General features: G+C 41.3%; 1 protein-coding gene and 1 pseudogene across 1 annotated transcript in view; one reads left to right on the top strand and one right to left on the bottom strand.

Annotated features, from left to right (window-relative positions):
* Positions 1–20,664, top strand: part of SSBP4 (single stranded DNA binding protein 4) — a 396,764-nt gene that overhangs the window by 259,066 nt on the left and 117,034 nt on the right. The window lies entirely within an intron of this gene.
* LOC142137197 (small nucleolar RNA U3) lies at positions 11,373–11,445 on the bottom strand (annotated as a pseudogene).

The following is a 20,664-nucleotide window of genomic DNA, read 5'->3' as shown; positions in this document are numbered from 1 at the left end:
GAACACCTTTTGAGATGAACTGTTTAAACATGCTTGAGATAGACATAAGAATATCTTAATAACGAATAAATGCCTGTGATAGACTTAAGAATATCCTTATAAAGAATAAATGATCAAATAGGGTTTAAGGTACCATAGATTAATAAGAAAAATGGGCAGACTAGATTGGCCAAGCGGTTCTTATCTGCTGTCAAATTCTATGTTTCTAACTGGAATGGAGATTGCGACCAGGCCTTCTCGTCCAACATCAGTGCTTGACGTCATAAATGCTCTAGAGAATGAATGGGCAGAAATTCCCACAGAAACACTCCAACATCTCGTGAAAAGTTTTCCAAGAAGAGTGGAAGCTGTTATCGCTGCAAAGGGGGGGGACCAACTTCACATTAAACTATATCTACTTGAATACAATGTCATTATAATCCCTGTTGGTGTAATGGTCAAGCGTCCAAGTAATTTGTCCATACTGTGTGTGTGTGTGTGTGTGTGTGTGTGTGTGTGTGTATGTATGTATATGTAATATATATATATATATATATATATATATATATATCTATATATATATATATATATATATATATAATATTTTCTTAGTAATAGAATGCAAAACACCATAAGTGTATCACAAACTCTGTTGTTTTGTGCATATATTTAATTATATTTTTTATCAATTACATTAATTTATTTCACTGCTGCAGCAATCAAATGGTGGATACAGTTTTCTGGTTTTAGCCAATGTAAGCCAGGGAAAATTATGAAATGTTGCTGTTTTTCTCCCTTTAAAAAAACACTCTTTAGCTTTAAGTGTCCAAATTGTCACAGGGGGAATATACCCTAAATCCATGAAAAGCTGGAGTTTTCACAAAATTTAGTGCTTCTCCTTATTTATCAAAACTCCCAGGCGGATGGTAGCCCTCGCTTGGGGCCTCAGCCAAAACCTAATTAGCAAGTTAATGGCAGTAGTAGTGTCACTGTATTTCTTTTGTTATCTCCATCTCAGGATAGCAATAGCCAATGGTCAGCAATGAAAAAAGCAATAAATAAAATATCAATTAATCAAGGATTTTTCCTTGTTTCCATTTAAATATTATTATTATTATTTTATTACAAAATTTGTTTCACTTAACGTTGCACAGATTGATCTCAGACTAACCTGTCAACATTTTATCAATAAATTGGGCAGCCGAAGATTTAATATCTCTGCGATAGGCAGTAATAGGAAATGTTCAAACCACTGGGTCTTGATAGATAAATAAATAGACCCCCGAATCTTTATATCAACTTTAGTCAGCAGTAAACTTAATAAAGTTCTGTCCTATGAACATTCACTGTAAATTACAAATTAAAAGGAAAATAAATATACTCACATTAATTTAAAGAGTAAGGCAAATTTAAAATTAATTGTTGCTAAGATATTTTTGTTTATGTATTTCAAGTACATATTTTCTTTTCAGGAACACTAAAAATTGGCCTTTTGCATGTGCTGTAAGTGATGCAAGTTACTTTTTCATTATCTGCCATACTCTGAATCTGTAGTTGTGATTCATTTACGATAGGCTGCAGGTGTCAAGGGGATTCTGCATTTGTGTTCAGCACAAACAGCATAGGCTGCTGAAGAGATAATCATTGCTTGGTTTCTATCCAAAGCTCTAGAGTTGAGAGAGCGGAGGAGGCTGCCTGGAGAGTGTGTGGGTGCAGGACACAAAGATACAAAAGACTTTGCACATAGAAAGACAATAATATATGCTGGTTGTGTGTCTGGTTAACCTTGTATAGTGTATGTTAAAGATTGTCTCAGCTTCAAAACTGTGCAGATCGGGAAACCTCTTTCCACGTCCTGTCATATTGTCGTATTTTCCTGGCTTAAGAGCCTGTATAATTTTAAATATCTGTGGAATTTAGCTAGAGTGTCAGTTAGAGCTGTGGACAAGCTTTGGCAACCATCCATTTGCCTCAAATTCTGTAGTGTATTAGGCCAGGAGAAGAGATAGGAGGCCCCTAGGAGGGAAGAGGGATCTAAGTAAACTGTGCAGTTCTAGAAGCTCCTGGTAGTTAGCGAGCATTTAAAGAGGTGTGAAACCCCTAGCTTGACTTGGCCGAAGAGATTGTCCCATAGTACGACATGAGCCGATAACGTGATGCTTACATTTAAGAAATGTGATTTTATAAAAGGGAAGAAAGCACTCTCCCAACCTATCAAAGGGGTACCACCGGCGTTGGCCCCCGACAGTGAAAACTTTCACTGATTTTCTCCAGCAACCAATTTAACAAGGACAGGTTCTAAAATGGCAATAGCGGAGGCTCTTAACTGTGCAGCCTTTTAGCTGGCAGGCGAAAGTATTGTCTATTTCCTTTGGGGCCAACAACTGATAAAATTAATTTGGCTGCTCAGTAGCTTCAAGTGACCTGTCATATCTGCTGCGACTGTGGTGAACATTTTGAAATTATGCTACCAAATCATGCTGTGTCTCCACTCTCCATAATGTTTACAATTTGGCATAAGCACAAAAATTACAATATAACTATGTGTCAGGCTGTCTGTATGTATATACCTAAGACCAATGGTCAAATTTAGAAGTGCTGGTATGGAACTTTTACTTTGAAATGAAAGGCCAGAGTTTAGGCACTTGATAGAGTGACATTCATTTTAGATGCATCTTAACACTATATAGTATAGTTTGAAGCATATTAAATGATACAAGGCTATCTCCTCTGCAACCCTTTCCTTTGTGTCCCTCCACCTCTCCATCATGTCACCTTTGTGCAGTTACATTTTCCATCATAACTCCATAATATTACAATAAAACTTTTCAATAGCTCCCTTATATATTCCATTTTACCCTTTATCTTTCTCTTATCTGTTTCCTTTCTCTGTTTCTATGCCCCTTATCTTCATTGCAGGTGTCCTCCCTACCTGCTCTTCCCTGTGTCCCACATCCTGCTTCTCTTGCTCTTCCCTTGCTCCTCTCTATCTATTCCTGTTCCTGCTCCTATTATTCCCACTCACTAATGAATTCACAGTTTTGCTCCTCCTTCATTTACCTGTGCCTCCTCTTTCATCCCCCTGTGCCCCCTCCAGCACATTTTTACTTCCTTCATCACATTGTATCCTCCTCCGTTATTTACTTGCCTTACTATGACCTTGTTTTCTTCTATCTTCTTTCTTCTTCTTTTCCCCTTCTGTCGTCTTCAGTGTTCTGGCTCTTCTCTGCGCCGCTCTTCACTAACAGCCTAACATCACTCCCGACAGTCAGCAAGAAGGGAACAGGGAAAAGTGGGTCGGTGCCAGATGCAGTACCTAGTAATTTTTTTTACTGGCCTGGTGGACATGTTGGGAAGGCAGGCGGAGCTGAGCGCCTTTCAAGCATTGTGCCCCTGCCTTGCATACCTTGCATTCCGCCGACCTTGGGTGCATGTCAGGATTCCCTTGGACGAAACCCATAGCACTACACATCAGTCCAAGGAAACACTCCTGAAAAACAATACTTTCTATTATTGCCCTTTTCTATCCTTCAAAAGGCACACAAATCAATCTAAATTGTACCACTACAAAAGATCATTCACAAAAGTTCTAATATAGACTAAGAATAAATGGAAGACAAAGAAGCATCATGAAGCACTAACATAAACACAATTAATTTAAATATGTGTGACTGCAGAAAAAATTAAATTTTCCTAGTTCTTCACTTTCTTAACTTTAGGCATAGTGAATGAGATTACAATGAGGACAGTGGTAACTGTGATGGCTTTTGTACATATTTGTATGAAAAAACATGCAAATACTCAGCATCTGCAGGTTGCAGGAAGTTGACATAGGCATAACAATACTTGCCAACTCTACGTGAATGTCAGGGAGACTCCCTGAAATAGGGGTGATCTCCCTCACCCCCTGAAGAGTCTGGCATTCTCCATGATGACAAAGTTCAGAGATTGTGTCCTATGTCCATGTATTGATGCCTATGGAGGTGGCCATTTTCATGAAGACCAAGATTTAATCAAAGACTGACAGGTAAGACAACATGACTACAGTAATGGAGACAGAAATGTAAAAGACACTTCAGTCTCTAGAGATTCATTAGCTACTTTTCTTTAACGCATAGTTGCCTACTCTCCCGGAATGTCCGGGAGACCTCCCTGGCTTCCGGGGAGGGCAGGGCAACCTCACGGTTCTAGTCCTCGCAATAGATATATGGCGGAGGGGGCTTAATGACGCAAATATCGCGTCATTGCCAAAATGATGCGATTCATCAAGCCCCACCATGCCTCCCCACCTCCCTCTGGCTCTCCCTGAAGCCAACTAGGAAAAGTTGGAAAGTATGGGCATAACCCAGGGATCTCCGTGTGATCATGTCCCTGCAGACTCGTATAGATAAAACAGGACCTTCTGGATTAAGCTTTTCATAAAGCATGGCCTCAATGACATTATGATGGAGGTGACCCACACATTAAGCAACTGCCAGAATAGCATACTGTGGCTAGCACCCCTCTTGGGAGCTAGTACAAGAGAAGCACGGCTTTTCTAGCTCACGGTGACCTCTAGTGTCTGCTAAATATATAGCAAGTTGGAAGAATATGTGGCAGCATATTGCAAGGTGCAGGAGGCTGCAGTGTGATGTAAGGAATTGGGGTGAAGAAGTGCCAGTATGTCATACCGGCACATTCTTCCCCACTTCGAGCACTGCCTAAGACTTTGTGTGAATTACAATATCTTCCGCTAGAAACACCAGATAAGAAAACTGCGTCTTCATCTCCCAGTTAATAAGTACCCAATCCTAGAAAGCAGTTATGGGACTGTGGTTGCAAAGCAACATATGTTGCGTCATCTCTTCCCATGCACGTGTGAACCGGAAAAGCCTAATCACTTATACGCACATCCACCAATACTTTTTTGTCAAAGCAGTAGGACTACTTGTGAAGATACCGGGTTTTCTGGCCCAATTCTACCCACTACACTCCGGCTGACCACCCACGGGTGCCTTCCTATGCAGGGAAGCCTACCCAGTACCTTCTAAATTTCCTATTAGTCACTCAGGCATATGCAGTTAGAAAAGTACAACAGTACATTTATTGTAGCAAAAAGAACTCACTGGACTATAATGTACACAGTAAATAAATGCCAGGCAGGTTTACCACATCATCTGCCCTTTACCCCATTAGCTTACAATCACCTGGCTGACCCATGGATCTGCCGAGGTAATTCATTGGTAGAGCCACCATCCACCCTGTAGCTTCCAGTCATCAATTCCTAGAATTAACATCACCTCCATCCCTGGAGTGGATCCTTATATTTCGGGTCAAATTTCCACAATCTTTTCCCCTCCCTGGGCAAACCTCTGGGTCTGTGCTTGTTAAGCATTGGTGAGTCCTGGACTAGGGGGGTTGGAGACGGGAGTGGAGATGAGCTGTACTTCCACAGAAACTCTAGATTGTAGACCAAATGTCTGGAGTAGTCTTGTGAGAGCAATGGATACTAATTAGCCTCCCCCCTCACCAGTATCTTGCAACCTGATCCCTACCCATAACCCACCTGGCTTCACTTTAAGCACAATGAATAACAACTTCACTGCCATATTAATAAGATACAATAAACAATATACATATTTACAATGAGCTACAATGTCCACTTATCCACATGTAATTAGACACTGCAGTTGTACTCTGTTGAGCTGGGGAACAAAAGCAAGGGCTATAAAAAAAAGTACATGCTATAATCCACATATTGTGAGAAAAGAGGGACAGACTGGTTAAGGTGTTATCAAACTGGTTTCATCACACTACTCTTACCACTGGCAGCCAGTATCTGCTGGCAGCTGAATATCACTTTGCTGCTCCAGCAATATTATCTTGGTAACTTGCAGCGATAACTGATTTTCTATCACTGCAATAAACTTTGATAGAGAATTAATTGTTTTCGCCACATATTTATAAATAGGGGCCTTATTCTCTGGAACTCTTATTCGACTGGTGTTGAACCTAATGCTATCCAGTCCACCAACTGCATTGAGATACCTCTGGTAATCCTCTTTTATTCAAGAGCTGGTTCAATATATGTTTCTACAGGGTGTTTCAAAAAGATAGACCCGATTTGAAATTGTTATATCTCTACAACCACAAACCACCCAAGAATGAAGCTCTTACCACTTGAAAGGGTGGGGCATAGAGTTTATAGTGACTACCTCTAGATGCCTCTCTCAGCGCACCAACAGCACCTAGCTTCATCATCGTTCGCAAGATGGTGACCCCACATCAAAAGGCATTTCAATTCTACAGTTCAAAGAGATAGAACCCAAATGAATGACATTGTCTCACATATATTAATAATTTCTCTAAGCTTGTCATTCACTCAAAATTTTTAATATTTCGCTTTTTAACATTTTTATATATACCAATACATTTTTTGTTTTTACATGTGTTTAATTTTTTAAGTCCATGACTGAGTGTGCTATTATGGATTTAGAAGAGGTTCTCAAGTTGCTATTAATCCTATGTTGCTGACATTTTCACCACATATTTGAGGTGTACCTTCCCTAGTTAGTATTCTTTATCTCCTTTTTTCTTTGAAGTAATTCTGCAGTTCAGCAAGACTAAATCCATAATTGCGGTGCAGTGTTTCATTGGCATTTTGGCATTGATCCGACAATGCCAAAGAGCATTCATCGTTGGTTCTGACACTTTGAGCAAACAGGCTGTTTTTGTAAGGGAAAAAGCACTAGGCGACCACGCACTTCAGAGGAAAACGTGAGAAGAATTCAAGAGAGTTTTATGTTTAGCCCATGCAAGTCCACTCGTCATGCTAGCCAAGATCTTGCGATCCCTCATACAACTGTGTGGCACCTGCAGGTTTGATGTTTTTCTAAATGACACACTGCTTCAACGTTGCAAGATTTGGGGATATACTCTTGGCCCCAAAGATCCCCAGACAATATGCCCTGCGACTTTTCTTGGGTGGGGTACCTTTTTACGAAGCTCATCTTGCTGGTACCAGATATGCCGACAGGAATATACCGAAGGTGTATTCCCCAGCGCACTGGTAATACTGACCGCTTTAAACAGTGACCGAAAACCATGGTGACGTATGAAGAAGACGATGGCCTTATCTGTGTGGAGTTTGTATGTTCTCCCCGTGTTTGTGTGGGTTTCCTCCGGGTGCTCTGGTTTCCTCCCACACTCCAAAAACATACTAGTAGTTTAAGTGGCTGCTATCAAAATTGACCCTAGTCTCTCTCTCTATGTCTGTGTGTGTGTTAGGAAATTTAGACTGTAAGCTCCAATGGGGCAGGGACTGATGTGAAATTGTACAGGCAGGTTTCCGGTCACTGTTTAAAGCTGTCAGTATTACCAGTGCGCCGGGGAATGCACCTTCGGTGTATTCCTTTCAAAGTATCTGGTATCGGCGAGATGGTCATTGTTTTAATGACTACAACCGCTTTTGTTGTGGGAATATGTCAAAAACTGTGTTTTTTTTGCCAACATTAGTGACTAATCTAAATGACCTCAAAAACAAAATCATGGCATCGGTGAATTCAGCGGAAGAAGACACTCTGAAAGTTGTTTGGACGAATTCCACTATTGTCTCAATGTTGCCCATATGGCAGGTGAAGGGCACATAGAACATTTATAAAATGGTTAGTAAAATTTCATAACTCATCAAACAGTTTGTAACTTTTCGTGTAATTGTAACATGTTGCCATTGTGAAATATATTACTGAAATTAGGTCCATCTTTTTGAAACACCTTGTATATCAATATCACACAGTTGGCTACTGAAAATTGTATGGCTTCTATAAGTTATTTTTAAGTATGCTTGGAGTGTTTATCATTCATTTGGTTGCTATTGATTTTGTCTGTGTTACTGTCCACTTATCTCCTCCAAAAGTCAATCTCATTAATGAATGAAAGCACTCTACAATGCATTGGCTTGGAGAATGGCCTATTGGCATTGGGCAGAGACATCATCATGGTATGAGGCTATTCAGGGAGCATGCCAGATCAAGAAGGTCCAAAAATATCACAGAAAGAGGATAGATGGGAGGCAGTGACAAAACTTTAATTTGATTTAAATTCTGCATTCTGATAAAGAAAATATACACTATATGGACAAAGTATTTGGCCACGCTTGTTAAGTATTGAATTGAGTTATTATTATTATTAATTTATATTTATAAGGCGTCACTAGGTATCCGTAGCGCCGTACATTGACAGACAGAAATACGGTACAGGGTGAGACAGCATGATACAGTTAACAAGAAGCACAGTAACTCAGAAGCTCAAGGTACAGCTAGATGAAAGGTGAGGGCCCCCATCGGGTAGCGAGAGGGGAAGAGGGGCAGAAGGACCTCATGGAAGAGACAAGGAGCTGGAGAGCAGAGTTAAGGTGGTGGAGAACAGGAGGAGAGGAGGCCCTGCTCGAAGGAGCGTACAATCTAAGGGGAGGGTGGGATGGACAGAGACGCAAGGGAGGGAGGAGGAAAGGGGGAGAGGGGAGGCAGGGACGGAGGGGGGGAGAGAAAACGATGAGGAGGGAGGTAGGAGGGGGACAGAAGGGGGGGCAGAAGAGACAGGAAGGAGGGCAGTTAAGTGGGGGACTGGAAGGCTTTGAGGAAGAGGTGGGTTTTTAAGCCCTGTTTGAAGCTGGGCAAGTTGGGGGAAGTTCTGATGGAGCGGGGGAGTTGTTTCAATCAGACCCATTGCCAAAAGTGTATAAAATCAAGCACCTAGCCATACATTTGCAAACATTTGTGATACAAAATGGGTTGTTCTGAAGAGCTCAGAGGATAAGGGATAAAGGTATGGGGCTGTTTTTCAGGGTTTGTGCTAGGCCCATTATCTCCAGTGAAGGGCAATCTTAATGCTTCAGCATACCAAGTCATTTTGGACAATACCATGCTTCCAAACTTGTGGCAAGAGTTTGGAGAAGGCCCTTTTCTATTCCTTTTCTATTCCAACATGACTGTGCCCCAGTGCACAAAGCAAGGATTACAAAGCATTCGGTTTGTAAGAACTTGTCTGGCCCGCACAGAGCCCTGACCTCAAAGCCATTGAACACCTTTGGGATGAACTGGAACAGAGATTGCGACCAGGCCTTCTCATCCAACATCAGTGCCTGACCACATAAATGCTCTAGAGAATGAATGGGAAGAAATTACCACAGAAACACTCCAACATCTTGTGGAAAGCCTTCCAAGAAGAGTGAAATCTGTTATCGCAGCAAAAGGGGGACCAACTAAAGTAAATGCATTAGAATACAATGTCAATACAGTCCCTGTTGGTGTAATGGTGAAGCATCTGAATACTTTTGTCCATATAGTTTAAGTCTAGCATTAGTACAAGGACTGTGGTCCTTGTACTAGAACTATTTAAAGGAGTTCTCTTCTTAGACCTAAAATTAAACTATACTCTCTGTGGACAGTACACAACAAAGTAGTTTGACTAACCAATGCTTCCAAACCAGCGCTTATGTGAACGCTCACACTGTGTGGGTGGGAAATAGCTTTTAACATGATCGCACCAGGCAGGGAGTTGGTTGTGTCCTACTTTAAATTAGTACTAACAACTTACAAGCGGTACAGAGTTCTTTTTTTAAATTTCAGGTGGAGAACCTCTTTAAGCAAAAAAAAAATGTTTGCAGTTAGAGTGCCTTTAAGGAGTGGTGTTAATATTTATTTGCAACTGAATGAATCCATTGATCTGAGACAGAGAGTCAAAGTATTTTTCAAACATTGCGTGTCTCCTGGGATAGACCTCTGCATTTCTTGTTGTTGGGAGTGCTTTCAGGAAAATAAACAAATACATAAATTGATTGTGGCTGGAATTCACAATTATTGTTTTCTAATTCAATAGTTCATCATGCTAGCCATTTCTTTTGAGATACTTTCTTTTACTTAATGGCGTATTTTAATCAGAGGGGGGTGAAGACAAATTTAGCAGTAGTTTTACTTTAATTTAAGAAAAAGATGGACCCTGTCACTATGTAATCATAGAAATTACCAAAAGCGTAATATGCAAGTTTGTTTCTAGTGTCAACACATACTCAACAAAGCCTATACCTGTTTGATGTTGAAAGGACTACTAGCCATCTCTGCGACCATGTCCCAGTCTGCACCCGAACACAATTGCTTGAACACGCCCTTACTGCCTGCAATAGAAAAACCCTTTACTCCCCCGTCACTTCTCTTCAGGCGTAAGAAGTCATAAGTGCTTAAAAGTCGTAGATCGGAATAGCTGCATTTACGTACATTTGCGGGTATGCGCCATGTGAAAAACTCCGATACATTATGAAAATGGGAGTAGTCTCACTCTGAATCGGGGCCAATGTGCATTGTAAGACATGCATGTGTTAAGTGCTTTTCTATTTGCACAAATGTCAGCCTAGTGCATTCATTGGTGTGCGCCCACATTCTGGTTGTAGGTACCGCTCCCGGAAAATCATTCTGGAAAATGTGTAGGCCAATAACTCTGAGAATATGTAAAATGTAAGTCTTTTTAAAGAGAAAAAAATGCTCTGTAGCCCCATTTTAAATAGGGAACATCTGGGGAGGAACTATAGTCGATGCAGTTAGTGCACTGGCTATGGTACACAGAGGTGAGGGAGGGAGGGGGGGCATGCCTTGCCTTACCATGCAGGCCCCGCGCTCTGCTCTGAAAAGAACAGAGCAGAGGCCTCTTCTGACTGGCAGATGCATCGTACTGCACTTAATCTGAAGTGGTCCCTGCTTTATTTCATTGAGATCAGAGAGGGGGCCCGGGAGGTGTGAAGGGTGTTGTCAGGCCCACTGTCCAGATTTTGCTATGGGGCCCACCTATGCACCGTTTCAACTCTGGGGATCATCTCTTCAATGCACTTCCGCACACTTTAATCTCATTAACTAATCCTGAAAAATGAAATCTTGTTTTTGTAAGTGGGTACCTCGTTTGCGTAGTTAAATGTATTCATGCACCTAGCTCACCATTCTGGAAGGAATACCTGCAATCCTCTACGTTCTTCCCAACAGAAGATGCATCACAGATCCTGCCATCTTTGCCCAAAATGTTTGTCCTTCTCTTTAAAAAAACAAGTGAAGTCACACTATATTCACAAATAGCACATGCACAGTATAAGGCACACATTTTGCACTTTTGTAAGCGACCTTTATTATTGAGTCATGATACATAATCCTGTGTTAATTGTGGAAATTTTGGCAGTATGCCACTAACATTATGACATTGTTGTATAATTTCAGCAATATTCTAGACTAAAGTTGGTAGCATATGAATACATATCATTCTAAATTGTTCTTTGATTAATCTAGTCTTAAAAGTTTGTATCTGAATATTTTGGCAGTAAATAAAATTACAATGCCAGTGACATATTATATATTTGAAAAGCAAGAAAGGGAACAATTTCTGTACACTTTAGAGCACATTTTCAAAGTTATAAACTATAGAAATGATCCCTGAAAGTATAGTCTTGAGGGACTATTTCTAAAAAGGTATGCTGTGCAAAATTAGAGCAGACAAATCTGCACCAACAAGAGTGATCCTTGTTCCTGATCTATATTTATTAAAATCGTAGGACTTCAAACCCATTGGCATCAAATTTGTAAGTTACCCTAGCAGTTGCACTGTTCGGTCAATGCTGAAAAATGGGTCTGAAAATGGAATCCATTGCTTCTATTGACCCTATACCCACTCAAGATGTAACTTATGCTTGGGATTATTGTGGCACATTGCCATTTTCAGTATGGTGCCTACTCCATTCAATGCATTTAACCCAAGTTAAGTACTTACGAACCGCCGCACTGCTTGTGTTGTCTCACACTGATCCTTCCATCCCGGGTTGTTGCTAGGCAGCTGGGACGCTACTTCCAGATATCAGTGTTCACATGACCATAATTGCAGTAACAGGCAGCGGAAGGGGTTATTCCTAATGGAGTACTCTGATCGGTCCTCTTCCTTAGTTTAAATGGCGATGTCATTGGTTCTTCCTGTCTGCTGCCAGTTTCAACTCCTGGCTTGTTTCTTTAGACTTTTCTGCTCGATATTGCTGGTTTACTACCATTCTGGTGAGTGCAGCTGTTTTTAGTCTCCATTTCGCTTTGCTAGTTGGCATTATTATTATTATTATTATTATCCTTTATTTGTTAGGCGCCACAAGATTTCCGCAGCGCAGTACACCATACAGACAGTACACTATACAGGGTGAAACAGTACAAAACAATAAACAGAGATACCAGTACTTCAGGAACTCCAGGCAGGTTAAAGCAATAAACACGGAGCAGAAGAACAGGTGAGGAGACAGGAGGAAAGAGGGCCCTGCTCAAGTGAGCTTACATCCTAAGGGAGGGAAAACAGAACAGGCACAAGGGGAGCTAGATGAGGCAAGGGAGAGAGCGAGTGGAAGAGATTAAGGGGTTATGCAGAAGGTTGGTAGGCTTTAAGGAAGAGGTGGGTTTTCAGTGCACGTTTGAAGGAGCACATAGTAGGAGAGAGGCGGATGGAACGAGGGAGGTCATTCCAGTGAAGGGGGGCAGCATGGGAAAAATCTTGGATTCTGGAGTGGGAAGAGGTGATAAGAGTGGAGGAGAGGCGTCGATCATTGGCTGAGCGAAGGGAGCGGGCAGGAGTGTGAATGGAGAGGAGGTTAGAGATGTAGGGGGCTGTAGAGTGGGAGAGAGCCTTGTAAGTGGTGGTGAGGAGTTTGAAAAGGATTCTGTAGGGGAAGGGAAGCCAGTGTAAGGCGAGGCAGAGAGGGGAGGCAGAGGAGGAGCGGCGTGAGAGGAAGATGAGTCTTGCGGCCACATTAAGTACAGAGCGGAGGGGGAGAGATGTGAGTGGGGGAGGCCAGTGAGGAGGAGGTTGCAGTAATCCAGGCGGGAGATGATGAGTGCATGGATGATAGTCTTGGCAGCATCCTGAGAGAGAAAGGGACGGATGCGGGCGATGTTGCAAAGTTGGAAGCGACAGGCTTGGGCAAGGGCATTCAGATAAGTCCCTATTATCCCGAGTTCAAGTCCTGGAGGTCATGCTCATTGTTTATTTTCTTCCTTTTTTTAAATAGCAACTAACAATGTACAAGTTGTTAACTTGGCATTTAGTTTAGTATGGAGTTCTGACATGTTTCAATGTCAATGAAAATCAGTGCCCTCTTTTTGATCAATTAGTGAGATAAACATTTTTGAGTTGACTTCAATGCTCCGATATCTCAAAATCAAAAGTGAAATTAAAAGGAGGAATATGACTATTTTCAACAAATATTAAGTGGTCAATGTTCTTGTTTTCGGTCATTTCAAGCACAAAAAACTTTTATAACTGACCCTCTTACGAAGTAGAATGGGCAGCAGTTTAATCCCAATCCCCATTTAAACAAAGACCAAAAGTTGCATGGAAACAGATTGTGGGTGCTACTATGAATAATTTAAATCTTGCCTCCTCTTATTTACCTCTGTGTCATTCACCACTGTGCCTTATCTCCTATATTTTCTTCCATCTATCCAGTAAAGTTGTAATTATGGACAATAAAAGACAAAAATAGGACATTTGTTTCTCCATTTTGAATATATTCTTTCTTATCCCACACTATACCAGGCTGTCGCAGATGTTGGCTGTAAATGTCAATGTGTTTCCTTCTTTGTGCGTGTGTGTTATTATAAATACTTGTCAACTCTCCCAGAATGTCCGGGAGACTCCCGCATCTTGGGAGAGTCTCCCGGACTCCCGGGAGAGTATGGCAATCTCCCGAATTCTGCCCACTTCCTAGTGAAGTGGGCAGAATTTGGTCCAAAATGCCCCATTCTCCGTGAATCGCTGCATTTGGCCCCGCCCCCAGTGTAAAATGCCGCGTTTGCGTCATTACGTCACAGAGGGCGGGTCCAAAATGATGCGATTTTGGCACCCCGCTCCCTCACGCCCACTTTCCCCGGCAGGCTCCTGGAAGACGGCGCCATCAAGTTGGTAAGAATGTTATTATACTGTGGTTGAGGTGGGAGTGTACACAGTGGTATGCCATACCGCCACTTCTCCTACTGCCTTCATTGTAAAACTATTGAATTTAATTCTGCACCTCTAAATTTCTACTTTGACCATTGTGTATGTATGTGTGTATATATGTCTAAAATATATAGGTCATCTTGTTAATCATGTAGTACTTATGTGACTCACAACCTTTGTGTTCTGTCAATCCATTTTATTTATCCGGCATAAAATGAGTTCCATATACACTCTTGTTTATCCTCCTTTCCATATAATGCTAGTGTTCCATTTTCCTTGTAACATACCGGTTATTTTAATAGTTTATCAATGCTTTACAGTGTCTCGTGTTTCTTTTTGGCTTGCCCATTGTTTGTCTCACAATATAACATGTTATTTTACATGTGTGCGTTTTTACCAGGGAATACTTGAATTTTTGGTGATACCATGTTATTTCTCAACTGCATGAGCTTAAAGGGTTCTTTCCGTCTTTAGATATATTTGATCTTTCAGTTCGTACATACACATTTTACTAAATAGATTGCTTTGATGAAATAAAGGTTTTTGTGAAAACCTAAAAATTAAAGCAGGGTTGTATGTCACTATTGATACTACACAAAACCACAAAAATATTGGAGGCATTAATGAGGCTACATGTGACAGGGGCAGAGTTATGATGTGAGGATGGGAATGGAGGTAAACAAGGAGTCACAGATTTACGAGAATTTGCCACTTTCCTTTTTAAGAGCTCAGTAATGTTGTAAGGTTCCTGGAAGATTGTAATATGTTTTATATATATATATATATATATATATATATATATATATATATATATATATATATATATATATGCGCGCTTTATAACAAAAGTTAATATATCTTGTTATTTTCTTTTATCTTTTAGTTTCTGAATACATTTGGCTTTAAGAATATAAATGTATTATCTTTTTAGTTTAGTCATACTTGCCAACTCTCCTGGAATGTCCGGGAGACTCCCGCATTTTGGGTGAGTCTCATGGACTCCCGGTAGAGTATGGCAATCTACCGCATCGGGCAGAATTTGGTCCAAATCGACGAGATTCACCAGGAATCGCAGCGTTTGGCCCCGCCCCGCTGTCAACGCGTTTTGCGTCATTACTTCACGGGGCGGAGGCCAACATGACGCGATTTTCGGATTTTCGGAGCCCCGCCCCCTGCACACCCACCTCTCCTCTACAGCTCCTGGATCATACTTGCCATAAGTTGGCAAGTATGAGTTTAGTTAATTTGAAGAGAATGGCAGGCGATCTGGGGGTCTAAGCTTTAGGGATTTTGATAGTGTGAAATTAATTTTAGATGCTATTTAAAACTATATAGTAAAACATAAAGTATATCAGATGTTGGAAGGTTTTTCACCCTGTGTTTCCCTCCTCTCCCGTACCCAATTACCTCTCCCCTCTGTCTCCTTTCACTAATGTCTCCCATTTTTTTTATATCTCTCTAATATAATAGTGTCTCCTGGTCTGTGTACGTGTATGTTAGCGAATTTAGACTGTAAGCTCCAATGGGGCAGGGACTGATGTGATTTCTCTGTACAGCGCTGCAGAATTAGTGGTACTATATAAATTGCTGATGATGATAATATCTCCCCTGTGTCTGTCTTTCCACATGTCCCTATCCTCATCCCAGCTAACCCCCTCTCTCACCCCACCTGTTCTCCTTTGTACTTCACCCCCTGCTTTGCTCTTTCCCTTACTTACTTCCCTGAAACACCCCCCCCCCCCCGCTCCTGTTTATCCACACCAGTTTCTGCTCACATAGGAAGACAAACTCTTAAAATCAGGCCTAATGTTTAATTTTTAGCTGCTTTAGGGTATTACATTTGCTGCCCCATACCCCACCCCACCTATCACTGTAGTTTTCCATAGTGCCAATCCTCACTGCATGCTGTATTTCTTAAATAAGAGAATGTAAATAATTAATACCTATTTCAGCATATGCTTAATGGTTTAAAATATGTAAATGTGTGCAAGGTGCGCACAGTCGCTCCCGCACCCACATCACCCAAACTAGACCTTTTTGAAGCCTTTCCATAAAATCCAGACCTACCTACAGTCATACACAACATACTGAGCCAGAGCGGTGGAAGTAAAATCTGACATCTTTAAAAAATGGGTAATTACTGACAGGCAGTAACACATGGAAGGTCTTTGTAGCCTTGTGCATTTTCCTAGTAACTGAGAAGGATTGGAGATTCGTGACAAGGAGCAGAGTGGGAACAATCTAGTCTACTGGCACCTTGGGGAGGTGGAAAATCTGGAGGTCATAGGGTTGAAGAAGCTTGTAGGAGGATCACAGAATATATATGGGACCAGAAAGCCCTTGCACAAGGAAAAGAAAATGAAACTGATGAATTGGTTCCGATGCTGATTCACAGACCCACTGTTTGTTAATAACGTTTAAGAGCTGCTGGTATTGTTGCTGAAGTTTTAACAGGAGGATCACAGAGGATGTGGCAGGTAACAGAAGCAACGGATATTTGAGGGAAGAATGAGCAGCTAATTAAGAAGGATGACACTGAGTATACATTATCCAGTCACACTGCAGCGCCTCGGAGCTCAGCCATGCCCCCACTGTTGAGCATCACATTAACTTTTGCACTACCCTTCCACACACTTGTATACAAAAGACTGGATCCCCAATATTTCAGCTGTTGTCTGTACTCTTATGCTCCCATTCTCTACAAGCAAAGCAGCTGCTAGTAGAGCATGAGCTCAACTTCAGCAGCTTCAAAGGAAGTGGGGCCTCAGCATACCAAGTCATTTCGGACAATGTTACGCCTCCAACTTTGTGGCACCAATTTGGGGAAGGCCCTTTTCTATTCCAACATGACTGTGCTCCAGTGCACAAAGCAAGGTCTACAAAGACATGGTTTGATGAGTTTGGTGTGGAAGAACTTGACTGGTCCGCACAGAGCCATGACCTCAACCCTATCAAACACCTTTGGGATGAACTGGAACGGAGATTGCGAGCCAGGCCTTCTCATCCAACATCAGTGCCTGACCTCATAAATGCTTTACAGAATGAATGGGCACAAATTCCCACAGAAACACTCCAATATCTTGTGGAAAGCCTTCCAAGAAGAGGGAAAGCTGCTATTGCTGCAAAAGAGGGACCAACTCCATATTAAAGTATATGTATTTGAATACAATGTCATTACAGTCCCTGTTGGTGTAATGGTCAAGTGTCCGAATACTCTTGCCCATATAGCTTGTATGTGTGTGTGTATATATATATATATATATACAGGGGAGGGCTGGCAGACTTTGGCCCGGGGGGCAAGCACACCGCACTGGCCCATAAGTAGCGGCCCATCCTTAAAGGGTGTTTTTTGGTACAATATATATTTATATATATAAAAAGAGGCTGTTTTAGTGTTGCTTAATCCATATATATATATTTTTATGCCCAGGCCCAGAGCTGGATTAAGGCTCTGGGGGGCCTGGACACTTTAGATAGGGTAACCCCCCTGTGATGTAGCATGGTTATCCATTTAGAGAAATATCCAGGCAATACTGTGTGCACTACTGTTAGGTGCAGTACACGGTGAAGCAGGACAGACCTCCCGACTGTACTAAGCGAAACAGTCACCCTAATTCGGGACTGTCCCACCAGATTCTGGACAGTTGGCAGACTGTCCTGCTCTCTTCTACCTGTTCTTGTCACTGTCACCACTTGTGGCTGCTGGTTTCTTTAGCTCATTTGCTGGTTGTCTGGACCAATATTGGAGGCCCTATTTGGAGAAAAAATGGGTACATAAAATTTAGAAAACTCCAACCAGTCCCAGTTTAAATCAATAGCACCCACGTTTTATAATTAGGTCTCCCTTCAGCCACAACATTAAAATAATAATATTTACATTTGCTAAATAGATCTATTTCCCTCCAACCAACCCTGACATTTGATAGCACGCACATTTAATATATAAACCTATTTCCCCCTCTCCAAACAGCCCCAGCAATAATTTAAATAGCATTTACATTTAACAAATATAACCATTTCCCACAACAATCCCAGGCATTAAATAATTCATAATCCCATTTAATAAAGAGACCTCATTCTCCCCCACAATCAATAGCTCACCACCCAGCATTAAAGGTCCAATTACTCCATCTTAAATTCATAGGACCCACTATTAAATTAAATTGCCCCACCATCACCCCACAAATAAAATAGCACCCAATAATTAGCCCCCACCTGCACTCCTCGATTAAATTTACAGCCTACCTCTCACACACAATACGTTTATATAGTGGTCCCCTCACACACACAATACATTCATACAGTGGCCCCCTCACAGACACACAATACATGCATACAGTGGCCCCCTCACAGACACACAATACATTCATATAGTGGCCCCCTCACAGACACACAATACATTCATATAGTGGCCCCCTCACAGACACACAATACATTCATATAGTGGCCCCCTCACACACACAATACATTCATATAGTGGCCCCCTCACACACACATTACATTCATATAGTGACCCCCTCACACACACATACATTCATATAGTGGCCCCCTCACACACACAATACATTCATATAATGGCCCCCTCACACACGCAATACATTCATATAGTGGCCCCCTCACACACACAATACATTCATACACTGGCCCCTTCTCACACATACATACATTCATATACTGCCCCCTAACATACACACATTAATTTATTATTCTGACACAAACACACACTCACCTGGTTCATCGGCGCGCTGTGCAGTTCTTCATCTGTTCGCACATGGGATGGCACCTATGACATGGTGCGCATCCCATGTGCCACTAGGAGGAGGTCAAAGTTGAAGGGATCTGCGCCGCGGACAATTGGAGAAGGTGGCTGGCCCGTGGGGAGAGGCCAGTCACTATTACAGACACCCGGCCCGAATTTATCTTTTTTGGCCCGGCCCTGTATATATATATATGTGTATATATATGTTTGTGTATGTATATGTATATATATGTATGTATGTATGTATGTGTATGTATATGTGTATATGTTAGAGATGGTCACTGACCCCCGTGTTTTGGTTTTGGATTCGGTTTTGGTTCTGGATTACCGTCGTGTTTTGGTTTTGGTTTTGCAAAACCGCCATTGCGTGTTTTGGTTTTGGTTTTGTTTGGTTTTGTTTTGCTATTTTGTTGGAAAATACATGTTTTTGTGCATAAAATAACCCAATTTAGTGCTCCAACTGTTTTAGAGATAAGTAATCTAATTGTTGAGGTAATAAATCATCCAAAAAACTGTTTAGTTCTTCGTTGGTAGGCCTTCATTTATTCTACACACAAAACAGATTGTCTTCCTCTCCATCTATGCATATTGGCAATGCAGCCATCGTCTTTGGATGTATATTACACCCTACAATTATAGTTAAATATGTAAAGAAATGGAAAAAAACAGTTTGCTTTCTGTCTCTATAGGCCCCCCTCCACTTTTTTAAAAAAACAAAAAATTCAGCCATTATAGACTGTAGAATATTAATTGACATGGAGAAAGCCAGTTTGGTTTCTGTCTCTCTAGGCCCCCCTCCACTTGTATAAAATACCAAAAAATCCAGCCGTTATAGACTGTACAATATTAATTGACATGGAGAAAGCCAGTTTGGATTCTGTCTCTCTAGGCCCTCCTCCACTTGTATAAAATACTAATAAATTCAGCCGTTATATACTGTACAATATAAATTGAAATGGACAAAGGCAGTTTGGTATCTGTCTGCATCAGATCCTCTCTCCACTAGGAGTAAAATAGAAAACTATTCAGCCGTTATATAATCTAGAATATAAATAGAAATTGAGAAAGGCAATTTGGTATCTGTCTGCATCATAATCATCAACATCATCATTAGCGCCCTCGTCGCCTACACAAATCTCCCCCTCATCCTCTTCTAATTCCAAAGTGGCATCCTCAATTTGGGTATCACCGGCTACACTCGGGCTATTAAGGCACACATCAGCAGAATGCTCACGATTAGACATCCCACTGTTGGATGGACTCTCCACAGGGATTGTTGTCATTTGTGAATCAGAGCAAATATTCTCCTGTAATGCCTCACTGTTATCTTGCAGCTCGGCTTTGACGCGTAACAGTAGCTGTGCACCAATTGTAGGCTGGGTAACTTTTTGGGATCTGCCACTAATAGCCAAAGGTGAAGGCCTCATTCTCTCTTTGCCACTGCGTGTGTAGAATGGCATGCCTGCAATTTTTTTTTTATCGTCACTTAACTTTTGCTCAGTTACACTTCTTTTTCGCTTCAATACAGTAAATTTTTTTTTGGTTTTTGTTTTTTGCACTAATTTGGAAACACTCTGTTGTTTGACATCGCCTTGGCCAGATGACGTACTGGGAACACTAACATCAGGACTGGTGACAGAACCTGGTTGCTCATTCAGATCATATGTGGACTGCTTTGAATCCATTCTGAGCGCAAACCACTGGGGAGTGCTAAAAATTATTTGGTAGATACTGCTGACAGATATGACTTTTGACAGCCAGAAATATTAATGCACAATTAGGGAGGACACCCCAAAAGCACTGAGGAGTGCTAAAAATTATTTAGTAGATACTGCTGACAGTTATGACTTTGACAGCCAGAAATATTAATGCACAATTAGGGAGGACACCCCAAAAGCACTGAGGAGTGCTAAAAATTATTTAGTAGATACTGCTGACAGATA

This window comes from Mixophyes fleayi, chromosome 1 (genome assembly GCF_038048845.1).
Source record: "Mixophyes fleayi isolate aMixFle1 chromosome 1, aMixFle1.hap1, whole genome shotgun sequence".
NCBI classification, from domain to species: Eukaryota; Metazoa; Chordata; class Amphibia; order Anura; family Limnodynastidae; genus Mixophyes; species Mixophyes fleayi.
The sequence above is the reverse complement of the archived record's forward strand: the minus strand, read 5'-3'. Positions and strand labels throughout refer to the sequence as shown.